This window comes from Pleurodeles waltl, chromosome 4_1 (genome assembly GCF_031143425.1).
Source record: "Pleurodeles waltl isolate 20211129_DDA chromosome 4_1, aPleWal1.hap1.20221129, whole genome shotgun sequence".
NCBI lineage: Eukaryota > Metazoa > Chordata > Amphibia > Caudata > Salamandridae > Pleurodeles > Pleurodeles waltl.
The window spans coordinates 213,273,460-213,299,632 of record NC_090442.1 but is presented as its reverse complement, the minus strand read 5'-3'; positions in this window follow the sequence as shown (position 1 = coordinate 213,299,632).

Genomic DNA, 26,173 nt, shown 5'->3' with positions numbered 1-26,173 from the left:
AGTATACTAAATGCGAAATAAAGCTGAGCCTAAGAATGCTTATCTGAGAGCTAAATACAGCAAAGAAAACAATAGATACAAGGAACACAAATGAGATTTGGATAACTGGAAAAAGAAGGGGCAAGGAATAAAAAACTCAAATAGGTATTTTTAAGTGAATACATTGGACTGCAAAAACAATAAAACAAACATAAATTAATTAACCAGTTGTAATCATCACATTTACAGACATAAATTGATTCAATCGAATTGATAGATTGAAAGATTGACTTGTAGAAAATCAAAGAGAATGTACATTTAAAATTTAAACTTAACATAACCTATTGAGGTAAATAGTGCATTTTAAGCCAAAATCTTCAAATAAACAGCCAGACCGTCCTTATGTGACATTCCAGAACTTTCCCGGTGTGGCAATGAAGCCCAGTGCTTACCATGAACTGATCCCATTTTTTCAAGGTTTGCCACGCACCCACAATATGTTAAGAATTACCACCAGTGTGTCAACTTTTTACCATTGATACCCTGCATATGACATGGCTGCCTACTAATGCCAAGAATTTTATAGAATAAACCTGTATTCGAATTTTGACGTTGATAGAGACTTATACCAAGGGAGACCCATATGTCACCAGTTACCTCTAGTATGTAAGGAACAGCAATTTCCCATGGCCTGATAAGTATTACCTCCAATATGCTTACACCAGGGTCTGCATTTTGCTTTGGGTGCCTTCTTTTTTGCCAAGAATTACCGCCAATATGCCAGGGCTACAATGTTGCCTTAAGCAAATCCACAAGCCAGGAACAACCTTAGGTATGCTTTGGCCTTTGGGAGTCACAAGCCTAATACTCACTCATACATATACTCGCACGTACTCACACACACTCACTTTCCCTACTGACTCTAACTCACACTCCTCACCCACATCCCCACACTCACACTCCCTCATTCTCACACCGATTACCTATCTCACTTCAATTATCCCTCACTCAGTTAATTCATTCACACTCGTACTCCCTCATATAAACTCCCTCACTTAGTCTAACTTATCCATTCTCACTCATATACTCACCCCAACTTACTCACTGATTTTCACTCACATACCCACAAATACTCATGCTGACATTTTCACACTCACCGGCTCTCACTCTTTCCCTGTCTCCCTTACTCACACTCACTTCAACTTACTCACCCTGCCTCACTCTTACATTCGCTTACTCATGCTGCCTCACTCATTTTCTCTCACGGTCTCATTCTTACTCATACTCACTCCCACAAACTCACTCTGACACACTCTGTCATTCTCACTGATTCCTAATCGGTGTATCTCACTCATAGACACATGCACCCACAAATACACCAAGAAACACACTAACGCTCACTTACATGTTTACTGATTCACACTCACTTACTTACTTGCACTCTCGCTCACTCACTCACATATAAACAGAGCAGCAACACTGGATGTTTACTTACCTCTCTTCCTCTGCTGCAGACAAATCCAAGGCAGTCACATGGTAAGAGGCAACATGGCATGATTGCTGTGCTGGAAGCAAGGAGCAACACACAGCAGCAGGGCCTGGATTAATGAGAAGACCCACCCAGGGCTGCTATCTGCTTCTGCTAGGACTGGCAGCAGTCTTCAGGCAGGCTAGGGACCCCACCTCTGCAGCTCTATGTGCACTCTCATTGGGCACAGGGGTGCATTCATTCTCTCCCTTACAGATCAGTTTTAGCAGCTATACTGCTCTTCCTGAGGCATGCATACTATGTCTGATAAACAATATGTAGAGTCCCTGTGTGAGTGGACACTAGTTGAACTATGCCTCCACACATGCACAACCCAGACATTCATTTGCAGAGAGCTGTCTTTAATCAGCACTTTGCAGATGGAACATCGCTCAGCCCCTCCTTCTCCTGTCTTCATGGCCCTGGCAAGGCAGAGAGTGCTGACGTGCATACAGTCTGTGTTGATGAAAACACAAATGTGTTTTCATGAACAATACTAAATCAAATAAAAAGCAATGCTGAGGCTAAGGGCATTATCTGCCAGCTCACACAGGTTTGGGCACTGCCCCAGTGCCCCTGTTGATGAGCTGCCACTGCCTTTGACACTAATATAAAGTAATTAAATGAAATACTTACTCTATTGTTTTTTCTTCCTGCATCTTGGTAAATATATTATGGTATTTGCCATTCCCTTTTCACTCCCTGTTTACTGATCAAAAACGTAATTTATTTTCATTCTAGTTCCATATTTTCTTATAAAGTGCGATGCGTTTTGGCTTGTCAAAAATCTGACTCTTTTGGGTTTGATATATGAAATATAGGTTGGACTTTTCAAGTACATATTATCCATTTATGGACCCCTGGGCAAGCCATGACACTTATATAGACCTTGTCCTGCAGCCTTGGGCTATTTAAACATTGTGTGCTCCCTTGAGGTCCATAGCGGGACACCATATACCCCACATAAATTCTTTATGTCCTATATATGTACACGTGTGTGTGTGTGCATGTATAAATGTGTTATTAACATATACATGCATTTAATAGTTATTCATGTGTGTGATCAGCTGTAGTATGTAACAGATGTTTGAGAAACAGATTTTTCATTGTTATCATTGCGTCTAAGAGATGTACAACTCTCAAGACTTATTCCCATGCATATTTTAATAAACAACTATTTTCTGTTTACACGTCTTTGTTACTTGTACCGGCTGTTGTTTTTCACAGTAGCACAGCTGGATGCTTTAGCTTGTGGCTAGAGAGGAGAACTGCTGTGCTGAGAGGCAATCCCAGGAGGACCACTAGATATGATTCCTTCCTCTGCCCATGGTCTGGGACCTAGGAAAAAGGAGAGGGCTGCTCTCACAGAGAAGAGAATAAAAAAGTGTGTGGGGCTGGGTACATCTTTTACAAAATGGTAGAAAAAATAAAGAAGATATTCTAGGACCATGTCCCAGACCCTGATTTGCTCAGGTAGAATCAAAGGATCAACTGATCCACTGGATTCGATATTTCAAATGGATCTAATCAGTTGATGCGTGGCATACCCCAATCGTACCAACCATCCTCAGTTCACCTCTTAAGGCTAGGAGCATTGATTCATTCCCCCTCCTTTTAATGAAACTTGCTGGAAATGCACTAAGGTCATGTGCACTAGTGGATTGGAGTTGAGGGACCCCACTAACTTAACAAAGTACCCCATGCTGCTAGTGAGTAAAGTTCAATAAGGATTTTTTCTGGTCAATACCTGTCACAATACCCGTTATGTAGTCTTTAGAAATCTGTTCTGAACTCTGGGAAACATTACTAAGGGCTTAAACCAAAGGAGTGATAATCTCCCAAATTGTTTTAACATTTTCATTTCAGGGCAATAATCTAATATGGAAGCAGAGTCACATTTGTTCCAAAGTAGTGACATTTATTGGTACTCAAGGGTAAACATGAATCAAAGTAAGAATTCTAGTGTTGGCAAGTTTATAGACAGTGTGTTCCATTTTTTGCCAGAGTTTGCTCAGTTGGTCACATAGCTCCTGAGAAGGTTAAATAGCTGATTTTGCAGCAAATGGGCAACCGAGTACCTTAAAAATAGGAAGGTTTCTTTTGCTAATATTACACGTGAAACTAATGCTTGAGGCCAGAGAAGTCTTTTTAGCTTCCCAAATCAGACACATTTTTCGGACAGTGGTTAATGGTATCGAGATTGTTTGTGTAGGAAAGCACCACTTTAGCTCAAGCCTCCTGTTTTATGAATACTTTTATTTCAGCTATCTGGGAAATATTAGAAAGTTTAGTAATTAAGCAGTGATGCAATTATTTTAGTTTGAGGAAACAGTGCATTACCAGCCTCATCCACTTCCCTGTCCCAGTCCTTCTGAAATGAGGTATGTGCATCACTCAGACAGACACACCCTATTAACTTACAAGAAAATATATATGCCATCTCCATGGGAGTAATCTCCATCTCCCCTACTCCTCCAGTCAATATTGGAGATCATAAACACTGACTGCTGCTCCTTTGCCTGTCTCTTGACTACCTCCCTGCTGTACTCCTCTGAGCCCAGGGCATCGCATAGTCAAGGGGTCTGGCCTGCTACAGCTTCTCTTAAAGGTAACATTAGTCCTATATTATTCTCAGGATCAAGCTTAAAAATACTGCTTTACTACGCTTTCTAGAGATCTTCTGAGAATGATTTTTCTCTTTTGCCTCTCTGATAGTCTAGTTGGGGCAAGCAGGAACATTTTATGTGGTCAAAATCCCTTAACTGCCCTTTGTTCTTGTTACGATGAGTGGGGAATGGGTGGGGAAATCATTAGAATTCCTTGTTACCTTCAGGATTCCTGTACGATAGACTGCTCGTTCTCCGGGTTTAACCTAGGGAAAACAGAATGCTGAGCAGGTGTTCCATTCTTCCCCTGTGTCACAGAGAGCAAAGGGGGCCTGCGGTGCGAGGTGGCACTGTTGGTACTGTGCTCAATCCAGTCTGGCGTGCCAAGGGGACATGCACCCAACATGAGGCCCTCTCTGGGCTTTTATCTTACCTGAGAGATAACTTTGACGTAGGGCCTGATTTAGAGTTCGGCGGACGGGTTACTCCATCACAACGGGGACGGATATCCTGTTCGCCAAAATTTAAATCCCATTATGTCCTATGGGATTTAGATTTCGTCAGACAGGATATCCATCACCGTTGTGAAGGAGTAACCCGTCCCCTGAGTTCTAAATCAGGCCCTCAGTCTTCTTCCCATGTCTAACAAGCCTCTAGCTGGCAAGCTGCTCATGCATTTTTGTAAAGAACTTAAATCATTACAATTGGCACAATTTAGATAGGATTTCCTTCCTTAAATTCTTAATATAGCTTTATCCTCTTTAAGGTACTGAATCTGCATTTTCACCAACTATTAGATTAGACCCTATGCTTGCTAATTTTCTGCTTCAATGTCACTAAAAAAAGCTTCTCCGTCAGACTGAGTGGAACAATGTGTGATACTGTTCTACATCGCGCCTGTCCTGGTTTCAATTTTGCTCAGTGAGGTAGCATTTGTACTTCCCAATCTAAAGTCACACACTTTCACCAGCTTTCCTCCATACATCAAGAGGGTAATGAGTGTTCAGAACTTATGATTCAGGCTCATTTACTTTCAGTCATTGCCTTTGATGGACTTTGTTCTTTGGCATTAGCTGTGTCTATCCTGGGTAAAGGTTTAATGTACATATATAGTCACATATATGCAGGTCTCTGTGGCTCAGGGGGGCCCAAACCTTCACAGACCCCTTCATGTGCCCCTATTCAGCCTAAGGCCAGGTCTGGGAGATATGGAATTCCCAGGGACCCCTCTTCATATTCTGCAGGAAGGCAACATTTTGCAATACCCCACTATCCTGGCTCCTCAAAAAGTATGGTCTTGTGATTGGAATGTAGAAGGAATCCAAAAAGTTACCATCATGAACCTCCCTTTCCAAGGTTCCAAGCTTTTTAGTCAGACACTAAGGCCCATATTTATACTTTTTTAGCGCCACATTTGCGTCATTACAATATAATTGTATTTTGTGAGTTTGTGCCGCTTTTGCATCAAAAAATGACGCACATGCAGAGCTAAAAAAAGTATTGATATGGGCCTCAATGACATGCTTCACAAAGATTTTAAAGAGCAGAAACACATTTTACCATTTCTTCCCAAAGATAAACAAGCTCAATAGGAATGCTATCATCATAATGCTTCTGCCTTTCGTCATGGAAAGTCCGGATTCTACTGCAAATGCCTAACTTTCAGGATGGGTAAGAGAAAATATTGCTCTCATCAACATACAAACGTCCTCAGTGTTCATGAAAATGCCGGAGCTTTGCTCCCAACAGGGGACTGTCTTCAAACTTTCTTAGGAGTTTGGACAACCTCTACTCAGGACTGTTTGGTCCTGTAGGTCATCTGTCATAGATACAGGTTGCCTTCCTGTTGTTGATTTTCTGGTTATTCTTGGACCCAAAATAACCAATAGACCATCACTCAGTCTGAGGGATCATCTGTGCCTGAAGTCACCCTATCATGTTCCCCTTCTGGAAAAGGCTTAGAGTGTCTACTCACATCTTCCTTGTTGAGAAACATTTCTGGGGATTATAAACCTGTGTCATTACTCTGGTACTTCCTGTGAAATTCATGGCATTGCTGCACTTGGAAGATGCTAATCTCTTTGTACCCATTCACCCGAGCTAGTTCTAATATCTCTGATTTTTAGTGGGAGATCCTCATTCTCAATTTTAGGTCCTTCATTTTGAGCTCAAATCCCCCGCCCTCCATGTCTTCACCAAAGTCTTGGCCACTTTGGTGGGGATTCTTCACAACAAGAAGCTCTCACTTCACCTGTGTCGGGACAAGTTCAAAAGACTACTTCCAGAGTGTTGAACTCCTTCTTCTCCATAGACTTCATATCTTAAAGGAGGAGCAGTTTTTCTTCCGGGGCTAGCAAACTGTGCAAGCAAACTGTGGAGCCACCTGAGCATTTTCCCCAGAAGGACAGTTGTACAACTCAACTATGGTTGAGACGTCATGGGGACCTTGTAAGCAGCTATTCCCCCCTATTATATTATTTGTTTTAAATCTTTTGGTCCTGGTGTGTGGTTTGTTGCGTTTCCTTTTCCTAGGCTTCCCCATTCATCATGACCCCATGGGCTGCATTTAATTTCTGATTGCATTCCTGACATATCTTTCAGCATGGAGATCCTGTGTCTCTCAGCATGGATTCTACAATTCAAGTCTCTGCTTTGACAGGAATCTTGTGGTGGATGGATCCACGTTTTCATCAGAGGTGTTCCTCTGTCTCTATCAGTCCCTGTCCTTGTTACATGGATGCCTCAGGACTGGATTATGGAGCTATTCTTGGAAATCAAGCCACCCAAAGTCTAGGATCTCAGAGAAACCTGCTGTGGGAAGAACGATCAGCTATTCTCCTGGCCTTTCATATCTTCAGAACCAAGCTACAATTGTACAATCTGGCACACTATAGGCAAAGCCTACACCAACTATGACGGCAGAACCTTGTCAGGATCTCTGCCTGCAACAGACGTCAAAGATTTCCTCCTGGCCACAGAGCACTATGCCTAAATTAGATTCTCAATTTTGGGGTGGGCAATGGTCTAGCAAATTCTGGGAATCACTCCTTCCTCTCCTCTCAGGGCTTTTGCCTTTCCCAAGTGAGTGTTACAGCTGCATGCAGGCAGTATCTTTGCCTAGTGAGCAATAGCTTTGGTTTCTCTGTTATAAAAGTTGATCCCAGGTACCAGGGGCCCACAAATGTATGCTTGTGTTCGCTCACAAACCTCCAATGCAAACCATACCTTTTAATTCCCATTTCCCACACCTTGTGTGGAATTTACCCCTGGAGATTTCTTCATACTTGAGATGGAGAAACATGCATTTGTAAATGCACATTTAGGGCCTTATTACAACCTTGACAGAGGGGTTACCTCCATCACTAATGTGACTGATAGTCCAACTGCTGTATTATGATCCCATTATATTCAATAGAGACTGTTACAAGGTGAACGGGATATCTGTCACATTTGTGGTGGAGCAAATCCTCTGTCAAGGTCGTAATAAAGGCTCTTAGTTCTGAAATACGTTGTGAATAAGGCCTTTTTTAAATCAAAATAGCAGCATTTTAGGCTGAAAATTAGTTTTCAGTCTACGACCAGGGGTTAGGGTCAGTACTTTTTTGATTCGATGGTTGCAGGTGGGTTCCACTGGCACTCATTTTTGGGGACCCATACTTACTTTCCTTATCATACTCTGAGTCAGAGCAAGACAGAGAAAAACATAAAAGGGGGAAAAATAGGAAGGGAAATATGGTAACAAGCTGAGAACTTGCAAGAGTGAGATGGAGGAGGAGGGTGTGTGTGGTGGTGGATTAAAGACTAGGCATCCTTGGTACTTGGCACCCCAACATTCTATAGCAGCATCCGTGGCCTTCTGAGCAAACTTTGGGCCCCAGCACTCATTCTTTTAAAAATGATGCACTGGTTATTAGGGTTACAGTTAGATTTAGGGTTAGTACACCAGGATTTTGTCAGTGTTAGTGTTACCATTAGGCGTAGGGTAAAGGTTGCGCATAAAGTTAGTGTTAAGCTTAGGCTCATAATTAGACTTATGCATATGCTTTACTTTAATATTCAGTTTGAGTTGATGGCTATTGGTTACCATTAGTCAAATGAAGGCACAGGTCCAGTTTAGCCTCCCATCCTTGTGTAGTCAATACACTGCAGTCCATCAAACTAGTAGTATCATGTTATTTTTAGCACTTAGAAAGGGCAGAACAATCCACAGTTGTCAAATAGCCAAAATGCTGTAGGTAGCTGAAGTGACACTAGGCACAGTTTTTCTGCTAGTAGCATCATATGATGAACCTGTGTTCCATCTATCTACTGCTGGGGGCTCAGGAAACAGCTACAAACCAGCCATCGAGTGCCCTGCTTCCTTTCGGTTCCTGACATCAACACCAAGGAAGCAAGGTCAAGGACAGTGATGCCACAGGGCAAGCAAGGTGCGGCATCTGTTGCCCTTGGCAACCTCTACTTTATCTCGATGGAAGTACCGTACAAAGTGCTGTATAAAAAGCAAGTTGTACTATTTATTACCTTGGGCCAAGGCTAGGCGTGAAGATCACACTGGGCTTAACTCAACTTTCTTTCGGGATTTGCTTTTCTTGTGATAGTTTTAGGCATTCTTGTTCATGTATACCAAAGTACAGCCAAACACGCCCCCTCCCCTCTGGCTTACTTGACGCTCGGATACAGGTCTCTGAGAGAGACCCTACGTGCAGAGGTTTAGAGCATGTGTCTCTACCACGTCCTTGTCCCCCTTCAGCAACACTGTATCTACGTGTAGCCCCGTCAGGAGGCAGCAGTGAAACTCTAATTCCTCACACGTGTCTGAAGGCGGCCCCCCCTTTTCCCCTCTCCTCCGCTCCCCTCCACTCCACAATGTCCCGTCCATCAGCATGTGCCTTGACAAGACAGCAACAATTGGTAACATCGTGCGACTCAGTCTCAACTCCTGCTTATTTCAGCGAATTGTTTGTTTTGGAGAACCAAAATGAGGTAATGCTGGAATTATTTTGTTCTATTCCAAAAAAACAGAAAACGTGTGCCTAAATCGAAAACTTCCAGAGTAAATTGACCATGCCAGTATGCGCTCAGTTTATTGCTAAAAGATTGTTAAAATCAAACGATAATAAAAATAGCAAATATATAAATATACAATAGTTAAATAATACAAGCAAGGGGAAGGCACTGAAGAATGATGACAGAATTGTGTTGGGTGAATTAGAAGTTAAATAAAATAAACACATGCTGTTACAATGACTCTAATATCCTAAAAACCCCAAAGAGTATGAAAGTTCATTAGGCCGATTCTTCAAGAAAAACTCACCAAATCTTATCTGAGAAAAGATTACCACCGCGGCATCTCCCTCTGACCAAGTCAGGTATGTCTTCTTCTTGATAGACCTCAGAAGCCCTTGTCTTCAACCCTAAAGTCTGTCTTCCCTTTTTAGCTCCCCGGGGCAGGAAAAGTCCCACCCCTACTATTTCCCATAGCAGACCTAGCTTGGTCAAGAATGTAATAAGTAATAGAAAACAAGGCATAAATAAGATTATTGCAAATAATCCAAACATTTGCTTTCTCAAAGTTTTGGCAGGAATGAACGTTGGCCATGATGACAAGTGATTTGCTTGTCCTGGCAGCAACGTGTTGCCGCTTGGTCAGTTGCCATGCCCAATTTGAATACGTCACTTGCTCCGACCTTCATGAGTGTCTGCTCTCCTCGAGTTGGCTGGGCTTACATACCTGATGGGCAGGAATTCTTTACGTTTAATCCCAATTAGGTGTCATGACATCGGATATCTTTTTTAGTTTTTATTGACTAATTAATTTGAACCAACTTCTTTTGGGTCAAGTTCACCCTGTTTGTTGTCAAAGTAAGATCGAGGCTTGTCCATTGGATGAATGCTTTCTGTTGCATGATCTTTCACTGTAATTTCTGGTATAAATTAATCTTAAATCTCCCTGAACTGCTTTGCTGGGTGACTTGTAGCCCCCTGTGTTACTGACACTGTTCTTTTGATTCATATTGCTGTAGGACCAATCCTTGCTTACAACTGTCTATTATCATTTTCCTTTCATCTACAATGGAACTCCTCAGGTAAGCCGAAACTTGGTGATGGCTGCTTCCAAGTTTTCCCTTATACGCACGCTTTTGGTGAATCGTTTTTCTCATTATTCCTTTTCTTTTTGTTTAGGTTGCTTTATTCTAAATGTCCTTGTGGCACAATGGGCCTAATTACGAGGCTGGCAATCAATGACCGCCAAACTCGTGGTGCCGGTCATGTCCGCAGCCGGTTTTGCACCAAATTAAGAGTTCGGCGGTCAGAACACCAAAAGACCGTCGTAACCGCCAGGAACAATGTTTCCGACAGGCCGACAGTGGTGCAGGTCAGTATCAGCCAGGGCGGCGCTGAAGTCAGCGCAGCCCTGCTGATTACAACCTGGTTCTCCGCCAGCCTTTACCTGGTAGTCTCACCGCCATGAAAATGCTGATGGAAAACAGGTGCAGGGGCTTACAGGGGGGCCCTGCACTGCCCATGCCAATGGCATGGGTAGTGTAGGGGTCTCCCTGCCCAGCCCCCTCGTAATGCACACTGTCCGCTGTGCTGGCGGCCCTGCCGGTTGCAGCATTGCCGCCGGCTCTTCCCAGCTTGCGAACTCGTAATCGGGCCCAATGTCTTGAAGATGGCCCTGGTCAAGTTTACCTTTGGTCTGAAATGTCGACTTTCTTTCACACAATATGTACTGTTTGAATCGGTTTAAGCTATAACTGAACATTCTCCAATTGAATATGTGATATTTTTAACTGCTTATTGGACATTATTAGACTTAGTGCCCCTGGTTTTATGGTATTTATTTTTTTAACATTTTCATCTGAATTTATCCATATTTATTTTTAGGCCATCTTATTGGTATTTATCCATATTTATTTTTGTGCTAAGAATAAATGGAGTCGTATATTTCCACATCTATTTAACTCTTAGGCTTGCACTCAGGCTTGGATGCCTGTTGCATTTTAGCAAATTAAGCAGCCGCAAATAACAAAACACTACACCCACAGTTAGATATTAGTGTTGAACTACAAATACATGCTAACATATGGCCGTATTTAAGGAACTCTCATCCTTTTTTTTAATTCCCCATGTTGTCTATCTGCTCCGCTTTTGTGTGGAATCCATGAAAGACAGCAAGGAGAGGCTCTCACAAGAACCACAGTTTTCAGTAGTTTTCAGCTTTTAAAAATAAATACAGACAGGAAACACATTTTCTGTCTGTAGTTATCTGTAAAAATCAGTAAAAGCGCAAAACTGGGAGCCTTAATTATAATTTAGTCTTTCATCGCAGCCTATTATTCTGTATTGTATATCAGTCTGTTTAGATTGCACCTGGATTTCTCGATTGTGTGGATGATTGATTCCTTTGATTCAAATTTTGAAAAACGTTTTGGAAATGTTAAATAATTATGCTCTTGTATACTCAAATAATCTATTTTTTAATCGGTTATAGTGTGTGGAATAATTTTACAAGGGAACAATATGCTTTGTATACATACACTTTTTTTTTAGCTTACCTTGGGTTGTTTTTCTAACTTGTATGCATTGTTTTTCCAGAGTGAACCTCAGTTTTGGATATTATACCTCCTCGAGTTGGTGAAATCTATTTTCCAAGCCTGTCATCCTTGGCTAGTGACAGACAAGCAGCATTAGAGATCCATTCACAAGAGGTTTGTAGTAATATGGCTCCCCCTGTACCTGACAACAATTAAGTGAGTCTGGGGTAGGTATTTGCTCTGTGTAGGTGGAACAGGTATGTATGTGTAGTGGGCTGGTTGGTACTCAGAGTAATTCCGAACTTCTGGGATTTAATTAAAAGTGGTTGTAGAAAGAGTACGTGAGTATGTGAGAGTCAGTGAATGCGTGTGTGTTTGTTTTGGCTGAGGCAGGTTGGTGCTAAGAATGGGCATGTGTGGTGGAGCATGGACATTAGTGGGTAGACGGGAAACGAACCTCTTACTTACATAGCAGCCATATAACCCCTGTCAGTTGTCACACTCAAAATGTATCACCCAAGAACACTTTATATGCTATGTCTTTGGAACTCTCACTTATAGAACATGTGTCAAACTACAAGTGCCAAGAGGTAGAGTGCTGATGGCTATATGTCCTGGACTGACTAAATGTGTCACACGGTACATAGAATACTTAAGAGTACTGCAGTGAAATTGTCAGATTATATCTGAAGTGAGATGGTTTACGACACAGGCCATCACATGCCAGCATCACCCGCGGAAGCCTGGCAGGACTGCTGAATGGGCAGTGGTATGCCACAATCACTTACAGAGGGCCATTATAGCTGGTTAATGGTCAGGACATGACAGATGTGCCTCTAAAAGTCTAGTAGGGCTGGGGAGAACCAGTCACATGATAGGTTAAATATTCTAGATGAATACTGATTGAGTCATATCACTCTTGCATCTGAAAGGGCAGTAGAGTTAGGGCACAGTCATGCCTCATCCCAAACACACTTACATGTTATTAAGTGTAGTGGCAGGCCTGCATTACTTGAAAACAAAGCATGCAATAATTTTGAAGAATGTAAATATCTGTCTTTTTAAATAAAAAGGACCAAAAACTACCTAAAATGTATTTTGCTTTCTTTAGGAAATCAGTGGGTATAATAATTATTTGGTCAGTTAGTCGACCCGGATTCTGCCATCAGTTTCCTTATTTTTCAAGTCTTGCCGCAGTACCTGTCTCCGTTATCCATACTCCCTGCTTCCCTTAAATTTATGTGCACACAGTGGACCTTCAGATGATTTCTGAGCCTTTTTTTAAGTAGAGATTTATTTTCGTTGTTAACTATAGTTAGGTGTTTTAGCTTTAAAGGGCAGAAGAGAGCTTAACCGAGAAGCTTTTTATCGATAAGGCACCGCTCAAACATAAGGTGCTGTGCACAGAGCTACGGCGAGTGGTTACTTCAGACTACATTCTGTACACATAAGGTGCAGGGGCTTTCAAAAATGTAATTGCCACTAGACCATATAATGTACAGTTTGGCATTACATAGTTACCCTTTGGGGCATAGGCAGATGAAGCTGTCTTCCCAGAGAGATACAAGTTTCTGGTCAAAGTGAAAAGAACTTTGATTTCATGGTCAGTAACTTGTCTCATTCCCTAGGATACAGACCCTTTGTCATATGATGCGATTTCCCATGTGTACGAAGTTGGCTCTGTATATACTATCTCAAAGTGAAAGATAGTGTGCACAGAGTCCAAGGGATCCCCTTAGAAGCTGATAGTGGCAATAATAGATAATACTAATGCTCTATTTGTGGTAGTGTGGTCCAGCAGTAGGCTTATCAGAGGGTAGTGTTAAGCAATTGTACACACATTGGCAATAAATGGGAACACACACTCAAAGACTTAACTCCAGGCCAATAGATTTTTATATAGAAAAATATTATTTTCTTAATTTATTTTAGAAACACAAGATTCAGAATTCAAGTAAGTACATACATTGTAAGGTACTTGGCATAGGTAAGTATAGAACTTTGAATGAAAACAGTAAGGTACACAGTTCTGGCAAAAATGGCAATAAGCTATTTTAAAAGTGGACACTGCAAAAATCAACAGTTCCTGGGGGAGGTAAGTACAAGTTAGTTTAGCAGGTAAGTAAAGCACTTACAAGTTCAGTCTCCGGGGCATAGTCAGCCCACCGGTGGGGGTTCAAGTCAACCCCAAACACCCAGCACCAGCAACAAAGGGCCGGTCAGGTGCAGAGGTCAAAGAGGGACCCAAATAACATAGGCGCCTATGGAGACTAGAGGTGCTCCGGTTCCAGTCTGCTAACAGGTAAGTACCTGCGTCCTCGGGGAGCAGACCAGGGGCGATTTGTAGAGCACTGGGGGTGGGTTACAAACAGGCACACAAACTACACCCTCAGTGGCACAGGGGCAGACGGGTGCAGTGTGTAAAGTAGGTGTCGAGTTTTGCATTGGTTTCAGTGAAGGGACCTGGTGGTCACTCTGGCGATGCAGGCAGGCCACAGGGAGGCTTCTCGGGCCAGTCACCAAGTGGGCAAAGATGAGGGCCGCCTGCTGATCACTCCTGCACCAGTAGTTGGTTCCTCTCGGGCCTGGGGGCGGCGGGTGCAGTGCTTCTTCCAGGCGTCAGGTTCTTTGTTACTGGGCAGTCGCGTCAGGGGGTTCCTCTGGATTCTCTCTGCAGGTGTCGCCGTGGGGGTGCAGGGAGGTCGTCTCAGGGTGTCCACATTGTGGGAGTCGCCTGGGGGTACTCGCTGCAGTGTTGGCTTCCATGGACACGAGCCGGGGGTGTCGGATGCAGAGTGTTGGGGACTCACTCTTCCGGAGTGAGGCTGGAGTCCCTTTAAAGATGGTTTCTTCTTTGTTGTTTAGACAGAGCCGCTGTCCACAGGAGTTTCTTGGTCCTTTGGGTTGCAGGGCAGTCCTCTGAGTTAGCAGAGGTCGCTGATCCCGCTGGATGCGTCGCTGTTGCAGATTCTTTGAGTCTGGAGACAGGCCAGTAGGGCTGGGGCCAAGTCAGTTGTCTCGGTCTTCTCTGCGGGCTTTGAGGTAGGCAGTCCTTCTTCTTTAGGTCGTCAGGAAATCTGAAATCCTAGGTTCAGGGTCGCCCCTAAATACTGAATTTAGGGGTGTGTTTGGGTCACAGGGCAGTAGCCAATGGCTACTGTCCTTGAGGGTGGCTACGCCCTCCTTGTGCTACCTTCCTTCGGCGAGGGGAGCACATCCCTATCCCTATTGGGCTAAATCCTCCAAAACAAGATGGAGGATTTTCCAAGGAGGGGGTCACTTCAGCTTTGGTCACCTTAGGGGTGGACCTGGCTGAGGGGTGACTCCTCCTTGTTTTTCTCATTATCTTCCCAGACTTGCCGCCAAAAGTGGGGGCTGTGTCGGGGGGGGGTTATCTCCACTAGCTGGAGTGCCCTGGGGCATTGTAACTTGAAGCCTGAGCCTTTGAGGCCCATTGCTAGGTGTTACAGTTACTGCAGGGGGGAGGTGTGAAGGCCTCAGAGAGCACAAAGGCTCTCACCCCAGGAGGTCAGAAACTCGTCCTTCAGTGGCAGGCTGGCACAGACCAGTCAGTCTTGCACTGAAGGATTTGGTAAAATACTGGGGGCAGCTCTAAGATGCACTCTGTGTGCATTTTGTAATAAATCCAGAACTGGCATCAGTGTGGGTTTACTATTCTGAGACGTTTGATACCAAACTTCCCAGTATTCAGTGTAGCCATTATGGAGCTGTGGAGTTCGTTTTGACAAACTCCCTGGCCATACACTTAATATGGCCACACTGTACTTAAAATGTCTAAGAATGGACTTAGACACTGTAGGGGCATATTGCTCATGCAGCTATGCCCTCACCTGTGGTATAGTGCACCCTGCCTTAGGGATTTAATGCCTGCTAGAGGGGTGACTTACCTATGCCACAGGCAGTATTTTGTGTGCATGGCATCCTGAGGGGGATGCCATGTCGACTTTGCCTTTTTCTCCCCACCAACAAACACAATCTGCAATGGCAGTGTGCATGTATTAGGTGAGGGGTCCCTTTGGGTGGCACCACACATGCTGCAGCCATTAGGGACCTTCCCCGGTCACAGGGCCCTTGGCACTACTGGTACCTTTTACAAGGGACTTATCTTTGTGCCAGGGGTGTGCCAATTGTGGAAACAAACAATGGTACATTTTTAAGCAAAAGAACACTGGTGCTGGGGCTTGGTTAGCAGGATCCCAGCACACTTCTCAGTCAAGTCAGCACCAATATCAGGCAAGAAGTGAGGGGGGTAACTGCAACAAGGAGCCATTTTCCTACACAATGTTTGCAGGCCACCAATCCTGTGATATCACTTTCTCTGGTGACTTCATTAGTGATTTTGAAACTTGAGAAATCATATCTAATTTAGGTCCTAGAATGTTGGCAACTATATGCAAGCTAGATCAGCATGATCACAGGGTCAAACTAAAAGTCGAGATACCAGATTCACATGCAGTTGGGCACTCTAGGTAGGGACACACACCTGTGTACCATTGTAGAGATTTTGCTGACACAGTATGTGGTGATGAAATGTGCTTTATTTCTTCTAAGCATAAATTGTACAAGGGAGACGTGCAGTTGCTCCGTCCGCTTCAATCACCGTTTCTTGACTCTCGCCGTTCTCGAATGCCTCTATGTAAACATACAAGAGCGTGCAGCATTACAAGCACGAGGCATTCGAGAACGGTGACAACCATTTTCTGCAGACACTACATATCTTCTCTCTTTACAATGGAAAACAATATGAAAATAAATAACATAAACATAAAATATTCCTATAAACAAAACAGTTGAACACATTCCAAATAAACTGTCTCTAAGAATGTTTCTACGAATAATAATCATCGAACTTCTTTGGTTTCACAATTCTCCTGCCGGATCTACTCCATCTACCACTCCTACTGAGGGTTCCCTCCAAACCTCTAGAGCCACTAGAACTGTTAGATGACCATAGGTCACCCGATGGAAGATAACGATCACCAGTGCTCCCCGAATCAACTCTATGTTGACATTGATAATCATGTTCTTCTCTCCTCTCATCCTTCCCTTCTAACCATTCTTTCCACTTACAACTCTTCGGAATACTAATCTCTTTTCGCGAGTCAACTCTGGTACCCTTACACATAGATAATGCGGATACGTGCCACACTTTACCATCACCGATTTTCACTGAATTATTGTACACTGCGTTTACTCTCAAGGGAGAAGAACATTTACATTGGCCTTTTATTGTGTGTTTATTGCTCTTGACTCTCACAGCATCGCCAACACATAACTTAAACTCCTTACACTTGTGGATGTCATCATAATACTTCTTATATTTACTCTGAGCTTTCTCAATGTTTGTCCTCACCTCCTCAGGACACCATTCAACCCTTTTGGCAGCTTTGAGACAACCAACATTATCCTTTGACATGGGAGTTCTACAACTCATGAGTTCAAATGGACTTGCGTTTGTACTATTACATGCGGTAATCCTAAAAGCCCACAAGGTTTTCCATAATTCTGTTTTCCAAACCAAATGATTGCAATTAGACAATTGAATCATTCCTTTGAGTACGCGGTTGAACCTTTCGACAGAACCGTTACCCGCAGGATGGTAAATTGAAGTGGTATGATGTTTAACTCTGTTCCTCCTCACATAATCTTGGAAAGCTGATGACGTGAATTGTGTCCCATTGTCAGACACAATACATTTGGTAAACCCTCTCTTACAAAAATGTTATCCATAAATTTGATGATACTGCTTACATCTGCTTTCCTTACAATTCATACCTCTGGCCACTTTGAAAAGTGATCCACGAATACTAGTAGGAAGGTCTGCTCATCGCCTTCACCTATGGGCCCCATGACATCAATACCTACTCTTTCCCAAGACATGGGTTTGTATCCCATCCTCGTCGCCAATTGTAGAGATTTCGCCGACACGGTATGTGGTGATGAAACGTGCTTTATTTCTTCTAAGCATAAATTGTACAAGGGAGACGTGCAGTTGCTCCGTCTGCTTCAATAACCGTTTCTTGACTCTCGCCATTCTCGAATGCCTCTATGTAAACATACAAGAGCGTGCGGCATTACAAGCACGAGGCATTCGAGAACGGTGACAACCATTCTCTGCAGACACTACAACCATGCATGGGACACTTCCACCCCAACATTCATACTTCATTTATCTTGTCATTATAATCATGAGAAAACACTGTGTTCTTAATGCTTTCTGGAAATGGAGGTGCTTGTCAATCCTCCTCAAACAAGTAGGCGTTGTATTCCAAGAATTTGCAGACTAGACAGTAAAGCATATTTTGCAGAGCGGCAAAGTCAGTAATAGAGCTAGCACCAAGCACAGAGGTGTTGCTTGAAGATACAAGTGGGATTTCTGCTGAGGGAAAAGTGCTCCATTCCAATGGATTGTTTTGCCGGTTAATCACGCATTTTGAAAAGTGAACCATCTAGTTATCAGGAGCCACATTCTACAAATGAGACCAAGTGTGGTGTGGTCAACATCGTTATGTTGTTGAAGCTGACTGGCAGTCATGTTTTATATTTTCTATAGTTTACAAAGTCTTAAAAGGGGAACTAGAAGGTATACCCCATTGGCGTAGTCAAGGTGGGAGAGCACCAGTGAGAGACAAGTCTGTTTATTTTTTGCGGGATCACAAACTATGGGTAAATATGTTACAAACATCTGACCGTCTGGAAGCCCTATTTTGCATTTGATTTGCATGTGTGTAAACGTTAGATTGGAGTCGGTGATCACCCCTAATTTGCTCACGTCCTCTGAGTGACGCACTGATGCTCATTATGACCTAGTCTCGAAAGCATTTCTTCTTACGTTCTGTCATGTGACGCTTCTCCATACCACGTCACACATTTCATCACCCACGTCATGAATGAAGCTGGTAGAACAGCTTTTCTTTTATGTCCATTGTGTAGTTGGAGCGGCAGCACTATGAGGCTAAAAGGATGAGTCTTCCTGCAAGGCCCCGGTTCAAATCTAATCTAGCAGGGCAGGTTCAATATAAATAAAGCCAAAAAGTAATTTTACCGCTCACCCTGCCTGCACGTGGCAGAGTTAATAGCTATTGTAGGCGCTTTGGGGTAGTTTGGGAATCACATGTAACCCTGAATTGAATTGGACGCTTATTTACAAGTCTAACGTTATCGCTCGCCGTCCCGGCTTCATCCTCTCGTCCTCTCTGCTTCTTCCCCGGTGATGCCGCCCTCACTCCACGGTCAGTCTGTCCGTTTTCTTCAAACCCCGTTTGCCTCACAAAAGTCGCGGACCGTCCTGCGAAAAGTACGGTCGCGTTTACTTCGTGCTAAATGCCTGGGCTGTCTTCCTTCGTTTCCTCCAATACTGAGGACTGATGCGCTTGCCTGCGCCAACCATTAGTCCTACATAGGAAAGAGAGGTCAAAGAAATTCAGTTACAAATGCCTGGCTTTGGATTACCCATCGTTATCATGATCTATTTTTTTTTATTAAAGAACGATTTGACGTTCTTGAATCTCGTTTTATGATGCAAGATGTCATGTTATGGTATAATTAACTTTCATCAAGCCGTGGGCGTGTCGAAAACTACAGCGCTGTGTGTTGTTCCCCAGTACATTCTGAGTTGCCGGCCTTCAGCCTCTTCACGGGGAAGCAGAACATGTCTCCCAAGACTGTCTTTTTTGGGGTAAAATCCCGAAATGTGCGCATTTACCACCATTTTAATACGTCTTACTCATAAAACAATTCAAGTGCTCTGTTACTTTTACCTTTAATGTAAGAGTTTTGTATAGCGCTGGCATATCATTTTGATTACTTCAGGGAACAAGGGTGTTGCTAAAAAAATGATACCTGAAGATCGGGAAGTTAGAGTTGGATGAGGTGGGGACCGTGTCTGATGTTCTTCAACCACTGTCCCTGTTCGGTTGAGAGCTCAATGGAAAGCAAGTCTGAATCACTCAGTTTTCAGAAGTTTCCTGAAGTGCTTGTGGTTAGGTTGAGCTCGCAAGTTCTGTTTAGGGCGTTCCGGGGCCTTCCATTCTCAGAAATCTGGCTCCATGTGTACTCCTCTTGCATGTTAGCTGTTAAATCAAGAAGGCAGTCGATAAAGAAGGTCCGCAGTTGGGGCTTTACATGGCATCAGCATTTAAAAGTTCTGGACTTGTTTACAAGTATTCTGGACTTGTGTCACAATAGGGTTGGTGAAATCAGAGCAGAAGACACTGCACTTCACCTGCGTGTCCACCGAAAACAAGTTGAGTTCTATGGGAGGAAGGTGGATGTGATTGCACTAAAAAAAGTACATTATGGCTGCCTGGAGTATAGGGTGACCACCTGCCATGCAGGGAAATTCTAGACAGGGGCTGTGCAAATACTGGACAAAAGGTCAAAATTCAGAAGAAAAAAATCATCAGGACAAAAGGTAAATTTTACAGACACATCTGTGTAAGTCAACACATAATATAATGGTAAGTAAATAAATGGCCCGCACAAGTCAAAGTAGATTCATGTTCAATGGTGTGTATAAGACAAGGCAGTATTGAGCATCATATGTAAATGGCCTTATTTACAGAGTAAAAACTAGCAAATATTTGCAAACGTTGGCATCTGACATAAGGAACAGTTACCCTTACCCTGAAGAGCAGAAGCAGTACTTTGTTGACAACCCTGGACAGATAGTGACAGTCCCGAGACTGAGGGGGAAAGAAATGTGGAGGGAGTGGTTCAAGCACATTTGAGGGGAATAGTGTGTGTGGGTGTGTGTCTGTGTGCATGTGTGTGTGAATAATGTACCAAAGCCCTTTTGCTCGAACATAGAATACAGTATGTTCGCCAAGAATGATGCAAAAACAATGACACCATCAAACCTTAAAACATGAGCGAGAGATAGAAAACGAGCATAGACAGCACTTTGAAAAATCCTACACACACAGTCCTGGATCATAACCCCACAAATGGCACAGTACACTAACACAAATAAGCACAGTGAACTACGGCCATAACAGTGGACATTGGGCTCGATTTACAGTCAGTCCGTGTAATTACGGGACAGATTTCACCATACCTCATTAAGACACCCAAGGGCGCTACACTGGGTTGCCAGTGCAGTAAGTAATATTTTTAGTACAATTCTGTCTGTGAAAGCCTTTTAGTTCTTCTTTGATGATTTGAGAGTTTTCATACATGTTTTCATGCCCACACTCTCCATCCATCAACCCATTCGCACCATCTTCATTTATCCTGGCACTGTGCAACCATCCACTACCTACACCTTCATTCACCTCCACTCTATCCACCCTTTCATCTCAGCCCTCTTAATTTATCCAAAACACTATCCGTCCACCCCCACCCTCTTCACTAATCCTCATTCTATTCAATCCATCCATCTACTCACTCTTCACTCATCTCCCCACTGTTTATCATTCATCCAGTTATCTTCACAAATAATGCAGCCATCCATTCATCCATCCACTCATCATTTAAGTATTGGAGGCCTTTGAGCAGTTGAACAATTTGGGAGATATGTATTAAATAATGGGGAATTTCAATGCAGATATATGAGTGTTTGTGTTTCATTAAATTGCAACGCAAAAAATAGATGAGCCCTGCATTTACAAAAACAATGTATCATGTAATGTAAGCCAAAGCCAGGCATCAGAAGCCTAACTTAAATGAACATAACACGTTACATCTATCCCTGATGGGTAAGGTAGCCCTACTAAAAATGGTTGTGTTATCATGCCTACGTCTGTACATAATGCAAGGGTCCTTCTATGAAATCCCAAACTCAATCTTCAGGGAGACTGCCTAATAATTCACCTCGTGTGACATGGCAAATGTAGGGTCGGTTTGGCCACTCTTCAAATAGAATGGGAGAAAGGCGGGCTGGAAGTAGCTGACTTTGAGTTGCACTATCTGGCCACCCAACTACAACATGGAGTACACTGGCTAGATGGGGAGCCTAATTGGGAAAGAAACTGGTGGGGTGAACACATGGGGCGTACCAATTGGGGGAACTCTTGATGATGGGCGCACAAATATCCACAATATTTCCCCTTCTAATTCGGTTAATGGGTAGAGTATGGGAGAGAGCAGTCAGGAGGGTCTTTAAGAGGGCACCTTATGTTCCAGATGTGTATATCTTGATCCTTTCACCCTTTGCCCAGATGAAACAGGTAATGTCGGTGACCAGGAGGGGGAAGGGTGGCTGTATGATGATCTTTGATCTCTATCCTGAAGATAGATGTATTACATTCCAACAAGCTTAAGATGCGTTTAATATAGGTGCAGGTAAATTTTTGCAATTTGCAAAGATTGTGGCAATAGCTAGACAGTTATGGCCTACATTTCCTAAAGCACCTGCACCCAATCAAACTCTGGTCAGACTACTAGAGATGGCAGGAGGGCGCCTGCTTATAACCCACCTTTACTGGGTGCTGCGCTCTGTCAGAGGGCTACAACCCCTAACTGTGGAGAGTCGCAGGCACTCACACCTGGACCATGAATTAACCTCATGGGAATGGGCCAAAATACATACAGGTGTTAAGGAGGTGGCGGTGTGCGCCCGCTTTAAGTTAGTTTAATACAATTTTATACATATGTGTTACCTAACCCACAAACATATGCATGCCATATACCCCTCAGAAGACCACAGATGCCCGAAATGTGGAATGGGAGATGCTGACTTTCTTTACCTGTCATTGAGCTGCCAGTATTGTGAATTTTTGGGGGGAGATCCTTGTACAGCTAAGAGCGGCAACAAGTTGGGCAGTCCTGTTCGAGATTGAACAATGTTTATTGGGACTCCTCCCGAGAAACCCAGGTAAAAAATTGAGTAGGTGGTTTATGATGTTGGTCCTAGAGTCCCAGGGTCCCAATGAGAGCTTTTTGGGAATCGGATATGGTAGAATGGGTGGGAGCACAAGAGGTTCATCTGAAAAAGACCAGAGAAGATGTCAAAGCACAGGAAATATTAATGGCATGGACGGAGATGACTAGAGTACTGCTCGAGTATACTGCTATGCAACCCAGCACCCCTCAGCCCACAGAGGGTCGAATAGAATGACACTACAAAACAAGTCGGTGAGAGGATATTGGCTTGGGTGTTCACAAATGGAAGACCACAACAGTCTGGAACAATGTGAAAACGGCTTAATCCTGTATTCGTTGATGGAAGATGATGGTACTCCAGTATAAACTCAGGGGAGTGGGAATGGTTGGGAATAAGAGAGTTATTGTTGCGTGTTGGTTTAAATGATAGTGAGGCAGGTAGCCCTGTGGTCCAACCAGTCAAGTTTATTCATCTGGTATCCGTTTATGTAAATGTGTATACTGGTGTTTTACCGCGTGATCTTGCGGCCAGGCTATATAATGTTCAATAAATAAATATCTAAAAAAAACTTAAATGAACATAAAAATGGGTACCCTTATGTGAAATTAATACTTACTCGTCCAGGATGTTTTTTTAAAAAACGTCTGTCCCTAGTCAGTAGTGAATTTTTTGAGGGAGAGGTCGAGCATCCCAAATGAGGTTGCTCTGTTTTTAGGGGTTATCAGGGTGTCTGTGAGCATTTTGCCAGAGGGAGATATATGTCTGTGCACCTCTCTGAAGACCACCTACTTTGATTTGCTCCAATTCCTTATGGGTGGGGTGGATCGGAGAGAGACCCGCCCCTCCTTCCCTTTCTCTTTGTTTGGTTTCTGCATACCCAGGATCCCGGACAGCAGTTTTTACTCTTTAAAGAGATTTTACAATGTTTATATTCAGTGGCGGTCTTTAACATTTTGGACAGGTGCAGCTCTGAGGCTGGGATTGCATGGTGCCTGTGGAGCATGGACATTTAAAACTTTTTCGAAAAAGTGTTTGGGGCTTGTGTGTCTAAAGCATAGTTACTTGAGCTGTGGCTGGGCTGCTCCAAACATCTCTGACCTACTAGGTAACAGCTACTTCAATATGTGGAAAACCAAAAAATCAGCACAGATAGCAGGTCTCTAAATGACAACAGCTGGGCTTTCAAGATTCTGATGTGGAATGTCACCTAAGTGAGAATGGTGTCAGAACTCACAATTCACTTACTCACCCACCTATACATTCCTCTGTGTGAGTTACCCAACCACTACATACATCCGTCTGTGACCTACATGTCAACCATCACTCAATGACACGTGTTCTGTGTGCGGTGAAAGCATGTACTTGTCTGCCCTGTTGGATCTGTTCTGCATGGAAAGGGAAATTGCATGTCTGTGTCCTGTGAAGAGAAAAGTGTGCCTTTCTGCTGCCCCTCCTGCACCTGTTCTCTGTATCTGGCCAGATGAAGGAGGGATGCCTCCATTGCTGCTGCCCCGCCTGCACCTGTTCTCCGTATCTGGCCAGATGAAGGAGGGATGCCTCCATTGCTGCTGCCCCGCCTGCACCTGTTCTCTGTATCTGGCCAGATGAAGGAGGGATGCCTCCATTGCTGCTGCCCCGCCTGCACCTGTTCTCTGTATCTGGCCAGATGAAGGAGGGATGCCTCCATTGCTGCTGCCCCGCCTGCATCTGTTCTCTGCCCAGATGAAGAAGGGATGCCTCCATTGCTGCTGCCCCGCCTGCACCTGTTCTCTGTATCTGGCCAGATGAAGGAGGGATGCCTCCATTGCTGCTGCCCCGCCTGCACCTGTTCTCTGCCCAGATGAAGAAGGGATGCCTCCATTGCTGCTGCCCCGCCTGCACCTGTTCTCTGTATCTGGCCAGATGAAGGAGGGATGCCTCCATTGCTGCTGCCCCGCCTGCACCTGTTCTCTGCCCAGATGAAGAAGGGATGCCTCCATTGCTGCTGCCCCGCCTGCACCTGTTCTCTGTATCTGGCCAGATGAAGGAGGGATGCCTCCATTGCTGCTGCCCCGCCTGCACCTGTTCTCTGTACCTGGCCAGATGAAGGAGGGATGCCTCCATTGCTACTGCCCCGCCTGCACCTGTTCTCTGTATCTGGCCAGATGAAGAAGGGATGCCTCCATTGCTGCTGCCCCGCCTGCACCTGTTCTCTGTATCTGGCCAGATGAAGGAGGGATGCCTCCATTGCTGCTGCCCCGCCTGCACCTGTTCTCTGCCCAGATGAAGAAGGGATGCCTCCATTGCTGCTGCCCCGCCTGCACCTGTTCTTGTATCTGGCCAGATGAAGAAGGGATGCCTCCATTGCTGCTGCCCCGCCTGCACCTGTTCTCCGTATCTGGCCAGATGAAGAAGGGATGCCTCCATTGCTGCTGCCCCGCCTGCACCTGTTCTCTGCCCAGATGAAGAAGGGATGCCTCCATTGCTGCTGCCCCGCCTGCACCTGTTCTCTGCCCAGATGAAGAAGGGATGCCTCCATTGCTGCTGCCCCGCCTGCACCTGTTCTCCGTATCTGGCCAGATGAAGAAGGGATGCCTCCATTGCTGCTGCCCCGCCTGCACCTGTTCTCTGCCCAGATGAAGAAGGGATGCCTCCATTGCTGCTGCCCCGCCTGCACCTGTTCTCTGCCCAGATGAAGAAGGGATGCCTCCATTGCTGCTGCCCCGCCTGCACCTGTTCTCTGTACCTGGCCAGATGAAGGAGGGATGCCTCCATTGCTGCTGCCCCGCCTGCACCTGTTCTCTGTATCTGGCCAGATGAAGGAGGGATGCCTCCATTGCTGCTGCCCCGCCTGCACCTGTTCTCTGCCCAGATGAAGAAGGGATGCCTCCATTGCTGCTGCCCCGCCTGCACCTGTTCTCTGTATCTGGCCAGATGAAGAAGGGATGCCTCCATTGCTGCTGCCCCGCCTGCACCTGTTCTCTGTATCTGGCCAGATGAAGGAGGGATGCCTCCATTGCTGCTGCCCCGCCTGCACCTGTTCTCTGCCCAGATGAAGAAGGGATGCCTCCATTGCTGCTGCCCCGCCTGCACCTGTTCTCTGTATCTGCCCAGATGAAGGAGGGATGCCTCCCTTGCTGCTGCCCCGCCTGCACCTGTTCTCTGCCCAGATGAAGAAGGGATGCCTCCATTGCTGCTGCCCCGCCTGCACCTGTTCTTGTATCTGGCCAGATGAAGAAGGGATGCCTCCATTGCTGCTGCCCCGCCTGCACCTGTTCTCCGTATCTGGCCAGATGAAGAAGGGATGCCTCCATTGCTGCTGCCCCGCCTGCACCTGTTCTCTGCTCAGATGAAGAAGGGATGCCTCCATTGCTGCTGCCCCACCTGCACCTGTTCTCCGTATCTGGCCAGATTAAGGAGGGATGCCTCCATTGCTGCTGCCCCGCCTGCACCTGTTCTCTGTACCTGGCCAGATGAAGAAGGGATGCCTCCATTGCTGCTGCCCCGCCTGCACCTGTTCTCCGTATCTGGCCAGATGAAGAAGGGATGCCTCCATTGCTGCTGCCCCGCCTGCACCTGTTCTCTGTACCTGGCCAGATGAAGAAGGGATGCCTCCATTGCTGCTGCCCCGCCTGCACCTGTTCTCTGCCCAGATGAAGAAGGGATGCCTCCATTGCTGCTGCCCCGCCTGCACCTGTTC